Genomic DNA, 17,758 nt, shown 5'->3' with positions numbered 1-17,758 from the left:
TTCTGTTATGGTACGATAGGTGAAGTAAATCTCGAACAGTCCTTGTTGTATGGAAAAGCATCAACGGCCGTGCCTCCTCTCGATGAGAAAAAAAGCGTTGGTCTCTAGGATCCAAGTGCATGTCTTTTCCTTGATCTAACCATGTAGCTTACGGGTTCGGTCGGATCAGTTCTCGGTTAGTTAAGGCCCTTGACTACGTTAGAATAAAAATACCTTCGAGGAATCGCCTGTGGTTTTTGGTCGAGAGAAGTTTTTTCTGGGTTTGGTTTCGGAAGAACTGAGGGATTAGTCTCTTGTCCAGATATCCATGGGCAAGGCCTCGAGTGAGAGGCTCTGCCCCCTGCGCAAGAAGTGCTACTTCCGCAGCTAGCAACCCCGAATTCGTTGCACGGAGGGGGTAGGGATCTTTCAGCTGGTATCAGAGCGAATTGGCTAAAGTGGATCAACTGACAAACCAAAAATATCAAAAATTTATGAAGTAGCAGTAAAAGGTTGTAATTGTGTGATAAAATTCATACAAATTGATATTCAGAATGAAGATTCATAAATAGGTAATTGGGTCTTCAAATGGAAGTACCACAATTGTATGGAATCCCTGACTTGCTTGAGGCCTAGACATGATGGTATTTACCTTATAATTCTAAGAATCCTATGAGCCAATACAATTAATCCAAGTGTTTGGATGAGATAAATCCAAAGAATAAAAGAAAATACCCAAAAATGAGTAAATTATGCTCACATAAGATAAAGAGTTGATTAAGTACAAGGTTTATTAGTTAAAAACTATGAGATATTACTAAAAAAAAATGCGATATTTTGGAGGAATGATGAATTAATGGTGTGAAGGGGGGGTGGTGGGGGGGCTAGAGAGAAGGTAAGACATTGGGACTAGCCCCAATGTCAAACCAAGGATGTAAATGGGATGTGATAGGATGTGAATGGATGTGATAAGATGTAAATGGGATGTGATAGGATGTGAATATGGATGTGACAAGATGTAAATGGGATGCGATGTGAATGGGATGCGATAGGATGTGATAAGATGTGAATGGGATGTGATAGGAAGTGAATGGATGTGATAAGATGTAAATGGGATGTGATAGGAAGTGAATGGATGTGATAAGATGTAAATGGGATGCGATAGGATGTGATAAGATGTAAATGGGATGCGATAGGATGGGAATAGATGTGATAAAAAGTAAATGAGATGCGATAGAATGTGAATGGATGTGAATGGGATGTGATAGGATGTGGTTTGATGTGAATGGGATGTGATAGGATGTGGTTTTATGTAAACAAATATCGATGAGATCTGAAGTAAATGGATGTGGATGTGTATGTGAAAGAATGTGATGTAAATGAATGTGGATGAGATGATGAGATGAGAATGAGATGTGATGTAAATGAATGTGGATGAGATGATGAGATGAGAATGAGATGTGAGGTTATGTGAAAGAATGAGATGTAAAGTAAATGGATGTGGATGTGTATGTGAAATAATGTGATGTAAATGAATGTGGATGTGAATGATGAGATGAGAATGAGATGTGAGGTTATGTGATAAGATGTGATGTGATGTAAATGGATGTGGATGTGGATGTGATAAGATGTGATGTGATGTAAATGGATGTGGATGTGAATGGATGTGATGTGATGTAAACTTGATGTGGGTGTGATGTGATGTAAAGGGATATGGATGTGGATGTGAATGGATGTGATGTGATGTAAACTTGATGTGGGTGTGATGTGATGTAAAGGGATATGGATGTGAATGTGATGAGATGTGAAGTGATAGGTGTGAATGTGAATGAATAGATGGATGTGAATAGTCATGCATGTGAATGATTGGATGGATGCGGATGAATGAGATGGGATGTGTATGAATGAGATATGATGTGGATAGATGTGGATGTGATGTAATGTGGATAGAATGTATGTGATGGGATGGTGATGAGAATGAATATGATGGATATAAATGGATGTGATGTGATCGATGTGATATAAATGAATGTGATAAATGTGAATGGATGTGATGTGATGGATGTGATATGATGTGATGTGAATCGGGATAGATGTGAATGGATAAGACGTGATGTGAATGGATGTGATATGATGTGATGTGAATCGGGATAGATGTGAATGGATAAGACGTGATGTGAAATGGACATGATGTGATGTGACGTGAATCAGGATAGATGTGAATGGATGAGATGTGATGTGAAATTGATGTGAGTGATGTGGATCGGGGTAGATATGAATGGATGAGATGTGAATGAATGTAATGTGATGAGATGTGGACATGGGTAGATACAAATGGATGAGATGTGATAAGGATAAATGTGGATAGATGGGATGAGATGGAATATGATATGATTAGATGAGAAGAAAGGACGATGGGAATACATATGATTGGACGTGGATTAAGAAATGTAGATTGAGGTGAAACAATGTGGAAAGACGAGAGTTCGTTATAGAAACTATATTTATGACCTGTTTTTAAATGATTGTTTTATGTCAAGAATGCTGGGGAAGCATTTTGACCGTCTTGTGAATGAGGTCGTGGAGACCTAAGTGATAAAGTTGCAAGAGTTATTGATGGAGAGTCAATGGAGGACGTCTCACGGTAAGCAAGGTTGCGGCCGAGGTCTTGACCAGCCTCGGTTCGATTTAAATGGTGAGCTTCTGGTACGGTGGATGAGGGACCAAGGAAGCGGCCACTGATAGAGGGGGGTTGTGCTTGTTGTCATCTATGTAGATGACTTGATCATTACGGGGGACCATGATGCAGAGATCTTTGTTGATGTAAAGATCTTGCTTAGACAGAAGTTTGAGATGAAGGATCTGGGGGAGCTCAGATATTTCTTGGACATTGAGGTGATTAGGTCACCACATGGTATTGGATTACTACAGAGACAGTATGGCTTGGACATGTTGTCCAAGTATGGTATGACAGGCTATAAGCCTATCTCAGTGCCATTGGATCAGAATGGCAAGTTGAGTGCAGATTTAGGAGAGATTTTGGAGGATCCTACTATGTATGGGCGCATAGTAGGGAGCTTGATCTACATGACGATCACCAGCCCAGATTTGAGCTATGTTGTTGGGTTGGTGAGTCAGTTTATGCAGGTTCCTCGGAAGCTGCATTTGGATACATTGAGACGCATACTGAGGTATGTGAGGTCTACTTTGCATTGTGGACTATTTTATGAAATTGGGACAGAGTTATGTATACATGGGTACACAGATGCTGATTGGGCTGGTAGTATCTCAGATAGAAGATCTACTAGTGGCTTCATGTTTTCTTTGGGGAGTGCTGCTGTGACTTGGAGCAGCAAGAAGCAGCCTATGGTTGCTCTATCCAGTACAAAGGCTGAGTACAGAGGTGCTGCTATGGCAGCATGTGAGGTAGCCTGGTTGAGAAAGCTACTTGCAGATTCGGGTCTATCAGTGGATAGACAAGTTGTCATTTTCTATGACAACATTAGCAGTATACATTTGGCCAAGAACCCAGTTTTTCATGCTCGCACGAAGCATATAGAGGTCCACTACCATTTTGTCGGAGAGAAGGTCTTGGCAGGAGATGTTGACCTTGTTTATGTCAGCACACAGGATCAAGTAGCTAACATCTTCACCAAAGCATTGGGTATAGAGAAGCTCCGTAGATTCAGGGCTCCGCTTGGTGTACATGAGATGGAGTTAAGCTGCTCGAGGGGGAGTGTTGAGATATCGAGCTCATCTAATGAGGCGGTGGACACTGATGACCCGCCTGGGGGATAGGCCCCAAACTTACACCACTCGCATGGTTGGTGAGATCATGGGTGATATGCGGCCAGTGGGATGACAGGCTATGTGGCAGCCATTCTGGAGACTGGCATAGTTATAGCGCCAGCTCATTTAGTTGGGTTCACACTATAGAGAACCCTAGTATGTATTTGGTTGAGTACCTTTTCATATGTGTGTACTCTTATCTTTGTATATGGTGTGTTGAGTGTTGAGTGAAGAAGAAGAAGATTTTCAGCCTCTCACCTTGTGTGTTCTCTACTATTAGGGTTTGTGAGTGTGTGTGTGTGCTTGCAAGAGCTCAAGCTCTCTTCTCCCCTGCATCTTTTCATGTGTGACATACTCAACTATAGCTGTAAACGCTACCCTGTACTCAGCTTCATAAACTAGAAGTGGCCACTGTGGTTTTCTTCTTGTTGAGCCATGATATACATGAAGCACCAAGACGAAATCAAAAACCACTCGTGGACATTTGTGTCATAACATTCAGCCCAATCTCAGTCTGTAAATGCATGCAACTATGATATATCTCCCTTGGGATAAAATAACCCAAAGTGCTTAGTGCCCTTTAGGTACTGGAACACCCGCTTGATAGACTGCCAATGCTTTCTGCTTCAGTTATGCAGCATAAACTACTCAATATTGAGAACCCATATTCAATGTCAAGCCTGGTGTTACACAAAGGTATACTTTTGACTCCTCAATTTTTCTTCTTTCCTTCATCAGCTGCATCATTCACATTTGCCTCATCAATAGGCTGATCTGTGGATTGAAAAACATGTTTATTTGTAACATGTGTGGGCTGATTTTTAGCAAATTTTCTTTGATTACCTAAATACTTTACATCAATGTGTCCTGCATTGAATAATGGAAGGAGAGTGTAGAATATGTCATGCAAACATACATTTTGCTAATCAAGGGTTAAATTACATCTTCCATAAATACATATCTACTCACAAGAATCCACTTGGTAGCAGGATGATAGAGGCGATAACCCTTACTTTCTGAGCTATATCCCACAAAAATACATTTAACAGCCTTATCATAAGGCTTGTTTGCGAATTTGCTCCGGCATAAGTGCATAAGCAAGACAACCAAAAATGACATTTCAAGCTTCAAAAGGGTGTAATTGAATGTAAAGCCTTTGTAGGACACATGTTTTAAACATATGTTACACACATGACTTATTCTAGCTAGAAACCATGAGGAAATACCCATGTATGTCTGGAATAATAATCAATGAATGTGACAAAATAGAGGAATCCCCCAATAGATGGTGTCCTCATAGGACCACATACATTACTGTGTATAATCTATAATTTTTGGACAACTCTAATTGAACCATCTTTGGGAAATGATGCCCATTGCATTTTTTTAGGAATAAATTCCTCACAAACATGCTTGATAGGGGATTCAAGATGTGGCAGCTCAGACACCATGTCATGCTTATGTAAAGGCAGCAAATTGCCAAAGTTCCAGTGACCAAAGCCTGCATGCCGCAACTTGGCATCACCCATTGTCTTTGTGGCAGAAACTATACATACAGCATACTTTTGTCTTTCATTTGCATCTAGCCTACTATAAAGTCCATGAGATAAACTACTAGAAGCACCACTGCGATCATGAACAATACATCTATCATCCACAAACGGAACCTATGCGATACCTCCCGTACCCTTCCATTCTTCGTGTAGGGAGGGGTCTCACTAGTAAGTAACACCCCAAGATTTCTTATGAAGGTTGTCTAATCAAGAGACAATTCTTGACTATCCGATACAAGAATACATTCATGTTCTTTGGGATTCTTACTTAATATTTAACTATATTTTTTTCTTTGGAAAGTACCCAACTAGTTGGGTCCACCCTACCACCCACTTTCCAGATTTGGGATACGCTCAACTATGAGGTTTTTTAATTACTAAGCACATTTGTTGATACAGATGCATCACATAACAGAGTTCCTTAATTTAATTCCCTTCATAGGTTTCTTTATCCCTTAATGCCAACAAATCATTTTAAAAACAATACATATATAATCATAAACTTGAATTACAACACAATCTAAAAGAAAAACATCCCTCAGTGCACCGAGTTACATACAATCTAGGCTTTATAATCGTCATGGCAATAAGTTATCACATATTAGTAAGGTGAAATATCCCCTCACTAACCTACACTAACATGAAACCTATCAAGCTCGGGTCTACAATCTTGGAAGGAATGCTCGCCCTCCTTTGTGGTGGGTTAACCATCATAAGCAGTTGCCTGAACTCTGTAATACTCGGGAGTTGGTTGCCTTGTGTGGGGGAATACCCAGTTTCCCCAAATTTATCATTTTGGAATGGTTATTCCGAAGAGAACATGTCCCTTGATTTAATTTTACAACAATTTTAAAATATGTTACAAGTCTTGTCGAAATCTTGCATCCACATTTCACGAAGCAATCATGCAAGAAACATACTCACATGAGAGAGATAACCTTTTTCTATTTTCATAAAGAAAAATTCCCTAGTTAAATGCATCAGACAATTCTCTTTTCTTAGTCAAAACTTCCAAGGTTGGTCCACTTACATGGCGAGGTGGAGATCCAATATTCGCAGCTCCAGGAAGGTGGGCTTGGTCCATCACTTCCTTGGGAGATATTTATAGCTACAACTATTTGAGGTTCAATGGCATCCTCATTACGATCAATTATCCTAGGACGACTACATCCTCCGCATTCTACATGTCCTCCATGAGCCATTATTCTTTGTCGTGGTTGAACCTTTTCTTGTTGCCGAGAAATAACTCACACGGCTTTGGAGTCGAACGGAAACACTCTCTTAGGCAGAGTATATTGTGAACTTCTTGAAGTTAGAACCTCTAATTTCTGAGTTCATTCTCCTGACATTAGTCTTTATGCATGATATACAACTAATAATTAAGATGTAATTATTTTCTTTATCTTAATAGAGAAAAATGGAAGAAATAGAGAGGGATAATGATTGAAAGAGAGCGGGAGGTAGGGAAGCGGGAGAGTAAGAGAGATGAAGGGAGACCCAGAGAGTGAGAGAGACTAGAGATTGAAAGAGAAAGTGAAGGAGACTAAGATAGAGAATCTCAGAGGGAGAAAGCAGTATGCGAGTGGTGGAGGGTTCTCTAGTGTGAGACGGATGCGCTGTTGGATTAATGGGTTCAACAAAATCAATCCCCCATTTCTCAAAGGGTTGTCTTACAATTACAGGGGTGAGCGGCATCCTATCTTTTTGTTGTGGAATAGCAAATCTTTGACATTCCTTGAATCTTTTCACAAAATCTATAGCATCGTCGAATAACGTAGGCCACCATAGTCCTGCTTGAAGTTATTTGTGAGCTGTAGCTTCTCGAGTGAAATGTCCTGCTATTCTTAAGTGTGCTTCTTCTAATATCATGACAAATTCATCTTCTCGCACACATCTTCTTAAGATATGATCCTTGCGCCTAGCTTATATAATTCTCCATTAATCAATTGATAAGGTGCAGCCAGCTTAATAAGCCAATGCATTTTATCCTTGTTCAAAGGTCGATCTTGAGGAAAACCATGACCTAGATAGTCTGAAATCTCCTCACTCCCCTCAGGCACCATGTCAAGTTGGACTAAACAAGCATCTGGGAGGTCATCTCATCAATGCCAGTTGCATATTCTCCATTTGAAATTCTAGATAGATGGTAAGCCAACACATGTTGTGTCTCTTTTCTTACCCCATAACTGTACAGTCAAATTCCAAGAATAGAAAAAACCAGCATGTGATTCTTCCCATGGTGCAAGGCTTGTTTACCAAATATAACCGGGGACCTGATGGTGAGTAAGTAATGTTGATATTTCTTTACAGCATAAACCATGGCCAACCCTTCACACTCCATAGTGGTGTAGTTTCTCTCTGCATCGTTTAGTTGACAACTTGCAAAGTAAACTAGGTAATCCAATTTGAAATCACGAAGTTGCATCAATATACATCCTATCGCCAAATTCAATGCATCAATGTGCATGTGGAATACAAGATCCTAGTTGGGTGGTCTTAGAATAGGTGCACTTGCTAGTGCTTTCTTCAACTTATAATATGCTTCTTGGCATTCCTCAATCCATTCAAAGACAATGAGTAGTCTATATAATGGCCTCGCGATTTCAGCATAGAATATGATGAAGAGTTGATAATATTCAATGTGGCCCATAAACCTACACATTTGTAGTTGGTTGGTGGGGGTAATCCAAGATAAATTTTACCTTGGTCTCATCCATGGAAATAACGGTTTTAGACATAATTTGCCCTAAGATTACACCATGCTTGACCCAAAATTGACACTTCCAAGGGTTTAAGGATATACGATACAATCGACATCACTTACACACCTTTCTCAAACAAGACAAATGTTCACTCCAGTGTGAGTGTACACAGATTATCCATGAATATCTCCAGCCACTTTTGTAAGTAGTCCTTGAAGGCCATGCACATCAATCATTGGAAGGTCGTTGGGGCATTGGTGAGGCCAAAAGGCATAACCTTATAAGCATATGTTCCTCACATCGTATTGCAGGCCATTTTGTGATGGTCTTCTGGTGCTATGGACACTTGATTATAACTTGAAAACCCATCTAAGAAGCTGTAAGCTTCTTCACTTGCTACCCGTTCATCAATACGTGTTCAATATGCAACAGTGGGTAGTGGTCTTTCCTGGTGGCTGCATTGACCTTTTTGAGATCGACACGGACTCTCAATTTCTCATTCTTTTTTGACATAATCACGATTGGTGAGAGCCAATTTATGTGGTTGATCTCATAGATGAAATCTACAGCATGAGTTTATCAATTTTCTACTTTACGATTGCTGCATATTTTGGATTCATCTTGTAAGAGTTGTTGAGAGCTCTTCTTCTTCTCCACCCAACCATAGCCAAAAGAGGCACTCTAGCTCCTATATCAAGACCCCAATTCTTTTAATAGCAAGGTGCCCTTTCATGTGCTCGGACACTCTTATTAATGCCCTGTCACCCTAGGGTCTATAACTAAACCTCTTGGCTCCTCTAAACACCTCCCGTGCCTTGCCTGGAAGGTCGAGCTCTCTAGTCACCCGATAAATCCGTTGTCATGACATTACTCCCCCCTTAAGAAGAGTTTTCTTCCTTGAAAATGAAATTCAAGAACCTCCTTTTGAGTGTGCTTACCTTTTTCCAAGTAGAACCTTCTTCTGGTCTATCTTTCTACTTGACTTAACACTCCTGTCGTACAGAGTGTTGATTTCTTTTTTCTTGGAAATCCAAGACTTTTTTTATTCATATAGTAAGAATGGGGGTTCGAGAAGCTCTACTAGGATCTCTTAACTGACGAGATTATCGTCATCACCCAACTTCTTTTTCAGTGTATTGACATTAAAAACTAGTTGAACTTTATAGCTTTCTTATAAAGCTAACTTATATGCAACACTACCTACTTTTTGAAGTATTTAAATGGACCACAATACCTTGGAGACACAATACCTTGGAAATCTCTCCATTTTCAAAGAGTCCAACAGCCAATGAGGACTCTACATTGGATCCTCGTGCTGAATATCTGGCACAGTGGTAGTAAATCAATATGGGCAAATACGCATCCAATTGGTTTTCTTCTTAATTACACTCATAGAATATCCTTTTGGATTTGATTGACTCTCTTGGTTATACCATCGCTATGGATGATTAACCATACTCAAACTTAGCATAGTATCCAATATTTTGAACACAGTATGCCAAAACAACTATTAATCTTTATATCACTATCACTTACTATGTTGGAAATCATCCCACATATATGCGGCTGATATACTCAATGAATGGCTGAACTAACTCTAGCATACTCACTGTCTTTTTGTTAGAATGTACCAACACCTTTTAGTCAGCCAATTCCTCATTATCCAAACCAAATCTTAGTCTCTATTCATTGTGGATAATCCCTTAGAACTCTCGAGTTCTACATCTTACTCGTTGTCTAACCATATACTTTACTTCCTTTAGCCAAATCTTTATATTTCAAGTGTCAACTAGCTTGAAATATCATTGGATGAGAAACTTCTCAACCAGTTACCGGTCAGCCACTTTTTGATTACCTCATCCTCATTATCCACCAAGTGTCCCATACCACCTAGTAACAACAAGATACTTTGGCAATCTGCTATTGCAACTAGACCCTCTTAAATATGGACGTCCTTTGGTCGAGCCAATAGCTCCTTTTATATCTCACTAATTAAAGTGGGACAATGTCATCTCGGAAATTCTTTTTATGGTAGACATAAACTTTACAATTCTGATTGAAATGGTGAATAGGGATCCCAACATCATATCTACCATCTAGGGGATTATGTCACTTATCGAAAACTATCCTATTTATGAGACTTACCGCTAGTGGTAGTGCCTGTCTCATTAACGAGACCACTATACTTTAGGATGAGTACCATCTCATCACTATGGCACACCACACATGGGCATCATGTGGATCATCAACGCACTACCCCTTAAGTGATTATAAGTAAGAACTCTTTTCTTTAAGTTGAAGGTCAAACTCTTGACAACTCTGTTCAACGAGCCTTTCGACCTTTCAACTTCCTTTATCTAGATAGCCATTTGATACTCATAAGACCAAGGGCTATTTCAAATTGGGTACCATACCAAGGACATTGTTGCCTTAGCGTATGCACCATAGCATATGATCCTCTTTCATACAAAATACTTTTCTTGGACCTTGTCCAACTTCTAACAGAATAGGTTTACCATCTTGCAAAGAATAGTTCCTATGCCATCATTAATCGTATCCATTTCCACCCTGAAGGTTTAACTTGGATTGATCATTCTATAGCAAAAGCTATCATAAGCTTCTAGAAACAATAATATTGGGGACTTTGCCCTTCCCTCAAAGTTGATCTATCTTCTGAAAACTAATAGATAAAATCATAAAGAAACATGCGATTAAAGTTGAATAACCAAAAGAAAGAAACTCAAACTGTAAGAGTGAAAGCTTCCTAAATACATATAACCACATGCTGAATTTCTTTCTCTTGGAGTTGATCAAACAACTCATCTATTTGTGGCAAAGAATACTTATTCTTAATTGTGATTTGATTTAAACCATGATAGTCTACACATATCCATAGACCCATCTTTTTTCTTCACCAATAGAATTGGTGAAGCCCAAGGCGAAGTGCTTGGTCTAATAAATCCACATTTAAGGTAGTCCTTTAATTGTTATTCAACTTCTTTTGCTTCCTTAAACTAAGCCGATAGGGAGGCGTACTTACCTGGCTTTAAGCTAGGTATCACTTTGGTTGGACGCTCAACATCGCGACATGAGGTAATCCTTCCAGTAATTCATTTGGAAATGCATCTTTAAATTGTTATAACAATTGCTTTAAGGATTCATTAACTTTTTATTGTTAACATGCTTTGATCGAAAAGAAGTAATGTAAAGACTTTGCTCACTTAAACCACTTATGTTTTCACATGTGGAAAAATAAATAACATCATCAAGAAGCATGTAGCACAAAAAGATGTTTTCTACTTCACTGGCTTATACAAGGCGATTGAGTTCCATAGAGAATATAAGAGGTGAGGAGGGTACATCATGTTCACCTTGCAAGTTATCTTTCTTACCATCTACTTTAAACTCAAAAGTATTATGCAAATAACTTCTAAATAAAGATGGACCAATGTTATCTAACCACTCTAGACCTAGAGCAACATCTGCTCGAGTTATAAAAATAACTTGAAAATTCAGATGCATCTTATGACCTTGAATGACTAATGGAATATCATGAACTACTGTATCCCAGACATCTTTGTCTCATTTTCTTTTAGCTTGGGACACTGTAGTTTACTATGCCCCTTTTCCATGCAGTGAAAACATAATTTTTCTTTTTTAGCTCTTTCAAAATATTCATGCTTCAAAATTTTTTGTGGTACTCGGGCCTCAATAACCATACCTTTTTTACGGCGCTGTAAAAATCCGCTTCTTGACGACTTGCATCTTGCTTAATTGCAATCGTAGCACAATTCGGCAGACTATCCCTTTCTCAAACCTCATCTTTTTGCGTGGGGAATCGACATGCTCTGATACCACTGTAAGATTTGCTGAGAGCTCTTCTTGAGAGCTGCTCTTCTTCTCCACCCAGCCATAGCCAAAAGAGGCACCCTAGTTCCTATATCAAGACCCCAATTCTTTTAATAGCAAGGTGCCCTTTCATATGTGCCCACACACTCTTATTAGTGCTCGGTCACCCTAGGGTCTCTAACCGGACCTCTTGGCTCCCCTGAACATCGCCCGTGCCTTGGCCTAGACGTTCAAGCTCTCTAGGCTCCCGATAAATCAGTTGTCTCATGACACATCTAGTACAGCTTTTGCCTGGATGTTCTTGACCCGTCCATGGTCGGAATCATGTGTTGAACCACCTCGGGTGGTACACCCTTCATTTCCATATATTTCTGAGTAAAGCAATCTTTAAATTCCTTGAGGAGAGCAATGAGCTCTTGTTCTTCAACCGCAGTTAAGTCCTTAGCAATATAGAAAGGTTTGGGATCCTCCCCTCTTCCTTAACTTCAGTTGGACCATTATAAGACATGGATTGGCCATCTTCCTTTACTCTTAAAGCCATCAACTTGACCACTTTTCGTTCGTCAATGGTGTATGTTTTTAAATGGTTCGACACTAAGAGTAAGTCTGACCTCATCTTTTATTTGAGCCATCGCCTTCTTAGCCTCGCACTCTCAGCCAGAGCCTTGTTTCGTTTTCCACGTCTTGCCTTCGTGAGTATAGGTGCTTCTAGGTCTTGAGGTATGACCTTCTCCTCTTGTTTTCCTTCTAGGGTTATCTTACTCAACTCTTCACCCCAGTTCTTAGAAAACTCCCCGCGCACCTTAGTGACCTCGAGATATCTCAACCACTATGGGCGTTCATGGGTTTACTTCATAAGAGGGCATTTCGTCGAGCGATATACCTCTTTTTTTTACACCATCTCTTGAGGCATTGGGTGCTGTATAGTAGCAAGCACATGCATCAGGGTTTCACTAAAATCTAGGGGTGGAAGCGACACGTACAATGCGGCCTCTTCCTCTTCCTGTGAATTCTCCTCCATTGGTTGGCTGACTTGTAGGGATGTGGTTTGTTTGGTGGTGGCTGAATCATTTCCAAACAATTTCCCTTCCATTGGGTGTGCCTTCCACGTTTGTAAATCAATCTTTAGAATCTATGAGTCCTTGCAAACATAACCTTGATCTAACACCCCAATCATGCACCAATTTGGCTACCCTCATGAAAGGTATGCCCAAAATAATGTCATATGAATCCGGTTGGCGTAGAAAGTCCATTACAACAAATGTATGATGGTAGCGGAATGAAAAGAACTTAAGTCTTACGCTTTTCAACAGCCCCATTGGTCTTGAGGATGTTCCGTCCACCATTTTCACGAACATCGTTTGGTGATAATGCTAAGATAGCCAGTTTGGTATCTATTATTGTGAATTAGGATCATAGCATTTGTATCATCACTCTTATAATACCACCCCAGTTGATTGACATGTATTTTGACGAATGAGAGTTCCCCCCTCCTCATGCACTAGGTTTTTCTCTGCTAGAGGTGAGCGAGTCTCCTCTATAGTGGACATTGGGTTTAATCTTCCCTCTACCCAGTCCTTGATATCTACCCATAATGTCGGCGTATTGCATAACAATGGTCCCATCAACATTTTGATGGTGGTGGTGGACAATATGGCTGCGAGACTGCCTATGTCTCTAGGCTCTGTGGCAAGTGAGAGTTCCTTCCATGTGTTTGTTGCATATTCAACACTAGGCAATGAACGGATGGACAAATCTTGCTCTAGTTCCTCAAACATTCTTGCCATGATGTCACTATAAGTTCCTTCCTCTCGGACCCTTCTAGAATTGGAGTAGGCACATCCAATTTCGTTTCCTTTATCAGCTCATTTCTTGGATACATTGTATCCCTAGCCCATTTAGCTCTTAATTTGGCTTCGTGATTTCATTGGCACTCTTCAACCAAGGCCTTAGCTTCTTCAAGCTTCCTTATTTCTTTGTCAGCGTCTAGATATTCTCCAATCCACTTAGGGGTTGTTGGTCTCTCCTTTGCAGTTTCTTGGGCGTGCCCATCCTGTTTTGGTAGTTGGTCATCTCCTTCCTTTGATTGGGTGGATCCAGTGTCAATGCTATCTTCTTCGGATCCATCTTGAATTGTGACCATGGTATCACCTTTGCCAACTTTCTTCACTCTTCTTGTTCTCCCAATTTTAGAGGTTGTAACACCTACTGGGTTTTTCCCTTTGTCGACTTGTTTTGCTTGCGCTCATGTCAGGACATTCAATGGCATGATATTCCCAAGCTACACACTTATAGTCCTGATAGTGGCATGGTTAGAAGTGGAAGCGGAACCACTAGCATGATATGGAGAGTCTTTGATCAAATCATCAATGAACACCGGAAATTGTTGGCTAGACATTGGTCGGTGCTGCCAAGGACTGGGCTTGGCCCACATTAGCCACATTTTTATTAGGACACTCCGCTACTCTCGATGAGGTCTATTTCAACCAAAACATTGAATTGGTCCCCTTCTCATAGTTGAGTTTATGTCTTTACCTTTCCATTGTACTGTGGTTTGAAACACTGGCACTGGCATGTTGTTCTATAAGACACAATATTCTGGCGTGATCTCAGCAAGCTCCTCGTGTTTATCATTATTGACTTCTACTTTACGCATGACTTCCCCCTCGTCCAAGGGCTCCTCAATCAACACCTAGTTGATTTTAGCCTGTGGGTGGTGGCTGTGTGGTGGTAGAACAGGTGGTGGAAAGGGTAGCATGTCCTGCATTTAGAACATCCCTCTTGGTAAGTAGGATGGGTTTGGCTTCCTTGCAGACAGCCGCAATGGTTTGCACTCTTGGTGCTGGTAAGGCTAGCAACACTCTGGGTACCGGCAGTTGTGCTAAGGGCTAGACCTTTGGATATCTGCATATGGCAATGTCATGCTTCCCTAATCTCACACAGTGAACACAATAAAGTAATTGCCTTAATCTTAAGTGGGGGCATTCGGTGCTCGTGTGATTTTGTCTGCAAATAGAGCACCAAATCAACTCTCTTCGGGGGTAGAGATGAGCATTCCCTACCCTCCGTGCCTTTTGACAGTAGGGGGATTCTTTCCAAACAGATCCATGCTCTTCCTAGCCTTGATCTTTTGCACCTCATGGGCTTCATTTTGTCTTCTTGATTAGCTTTAAGGATTGCACCACATTAGTTTTGGCTATGGTGATGGGGGAATCATCTCCATTCCATACTGATGCCTCCTGGCTCCTTATGTACTTCTGATTCTCTCAAGTAGAGTCACCACCATCTTCTCTATCATGCTCATTGTGTAGCCTTCTCTTTTTCTCCTCCTGAGTTTTTTTTGCACGGTTTGTGATTGTTGTTTCTATTGTTGTTTCTTGTTGATAATTGGATTTCCTTCTTCTTTTGAAACGATGAAAGAATTCTCATGGTTGGCTCCTTCTTCATCCTTCAAACTACAACAGAAACAAAAACTCTATCTTCTTTGCAAATCTCAAGACCAGCCCCATTGTTTTGTAGATCCCATGGCTAGCTTGGTTCTTGTAAACAGAACCTAAATGGTCATGTTCTCACCCTACTCACAGCTTGCACACACAATCCATGAACATGGTAGAAAAATATATGCTTAGGGATTGGCCCCTCACCATGAAACCTCTAAATTAATTCTCTTACCCAAGATAAAACAACCCACTCACTCACAAAGAACTTGGCACCCAAAAAATATCATCATCATGTCACCATCCACACTCTCTCCTTCTTCCATAGATAGAAACAAGGAAAGCACACGAGAGAGACAATAAGCAAGAATTATGCCAAATTGAGACAGAGAGAAAGAAACGTGAGAAGGAAGTTAGCAAAGGGAAGAGAGAAGTTACAACTTCCCACAACCACTTTTTTACCCAAATCACATGACTCCAACGTCCCTTTTTCTATTTCTTGAAAAAATTTTCTTACATACTTTTTAAACCTTAGGATATTGCATTCTTCATCCACTTTATTCTTTAGGATTATTTGTGCATATAAAACTATGGTTTCATGCTACAAAACCAAACTAGAGAGAAAATGTTTTATGCATTGGCTTGAATGTATTGTGGACCCTCTAAATAGCCAAGAATTTACAAGTACATAAAAATATATCTCAAAGTATAATGGAAAGGCATAAATTCCATAAATAAATGTTTATAAAATAAATTTGTCAATAAAGAACCATGGAAATATGGCAAAAAATGTACGAAAGTTGGGTGTCATCACTAGTGAGGCCCCTACCTGCATGCCCTTGGGTCCATGACCACTTGGGATGTGCGGGTTGCCTCCACTTAGGTCCCAAATTATGTTACCAAGCCCAAGGGGGTAATCATGAAGTAAAAGAACCAGCATCGCATGAAATTCAAAACACAAACAAACTTGAATTCCATTCTAATCTGTCATACAAGAGAATACATGAAGTAGGTAAAATCAAACAATGATATAAATATGCCATAAATTATATAGTATGCTCATGCAAGGTTCTTCCCAAATCTTCTTCTCCATAAGTCTTACAAAAAAGAAAAGCACCAGACTCATTCGGCCCACCAATCTATAAGTGAGTACATTGACACCACGCTCTCCTTTTCTCCTTTTTACTTCATGAACCAAGAAACATCGTCACATGAAGGGTCACTTCGCATGGTATGGGGTCAATCAAACCAAGAAGCATCATCACATGAAGGGTCACTTCGCATGGTACCTATACGTTTTCTAGCCATCCCCCACACCCAAGGCTACTAATCTTGACCTCACCCATGCTTAGTCGAAGGTCCCACTTGAGTTAGGTTGTCTCAGGGCCCTAAGCTCATCATTCTCCACAATGAGTGTGAACTCTCTCGCTACCCTCGTCCACCTTTTTAGCTTCTTCTGAATTTCCAATCTCTCTTATCAATAATTGCATCATTCATTTTATCATAACCATTATATATAAACATTATTGTAGCACTTCAGAAGCTACTTGATCATTTTTATAATGGTTTATGTATTGATTTACCCTTAACACACTCACTCATCAAATTGCCTTCAAAAGAGTAAACTATGATAATCTTCCATGATAAGTGAATTCTCTTAATGGTTTATGTGATGACTTGCACTTCGCTTAACACACCCACTCAACACGTTGTCTTTAAAAGAGTAAATTATGATAATTAACATTTTTAATCACTATTTCTTTGTTAACAAAGATGACATGACCTGGATTAAAAAAAGAAAATAATTCACAACTTTAATTTTTACAGCAAAGAGGTGGGGTCAAAAAAATGACTAAAGTCATCAAAGGTGGAAAGGGAGGGACCTTACACCATGTGGGAAAAGCAATCACTTATAGAAAAGGATGGTTTTAACCTAAATCCTTGTGGTATTTGTGGGAAGAGAGATCATCTTGAAAAAGATTACTATTTCAAGAAAAACCATACTAATATCGTTGAAGAGCCTTCCACACAAGAGGCCAACTATTGTATTAATGATTGCGATTTTTAAGTCCATTGTGTTTGTTGTAAGCTTTTGTGTGACATGATCTCTTGTATGTCTTTTTCCTTGGGACCTCATAATTGGCATGTGAAACTAGAGCCATGTGATTTATCTTTAACCAAGAAAATTGGTATGTGAAACTAGAGCCATGTGATTTATCCTTGACCAGGAAAATTGGTATAAGAAACCATGAGCCTATATTTTTCCTTGACACAGTATGAGGTAATCCCTTGAGGGAGGGTTTATTGGGATCAAGGTATTGCTTGTGTGTGTGTGTGAACCACCTCCTAAAGATTGGTAGTGTGCAAGTGTCTTTTTTGTGAGTGAACCCATTCTTAGAGGGGTATCAATAATATCTAGATATTCTAGTCTTGTGTGTGTGTGTGAACC

This window comes from Cibotium barometz, chromosome 23 (genome assembly GCF_041138505.1).
Source record: "Cibotium barometz isolate CiBa-2024 chromosome 23, ASM4113850v1, whole genome shotgun sequence".
NCBI lineage: Eukaryota > Viridiplantae > Streptophyta > Polypodiopsida > Cyatheales > Cibotiaceae > Cibotium > Cibotium barometz.
This window is presented reverse-complemented; position numbering follows the sequence as displayed.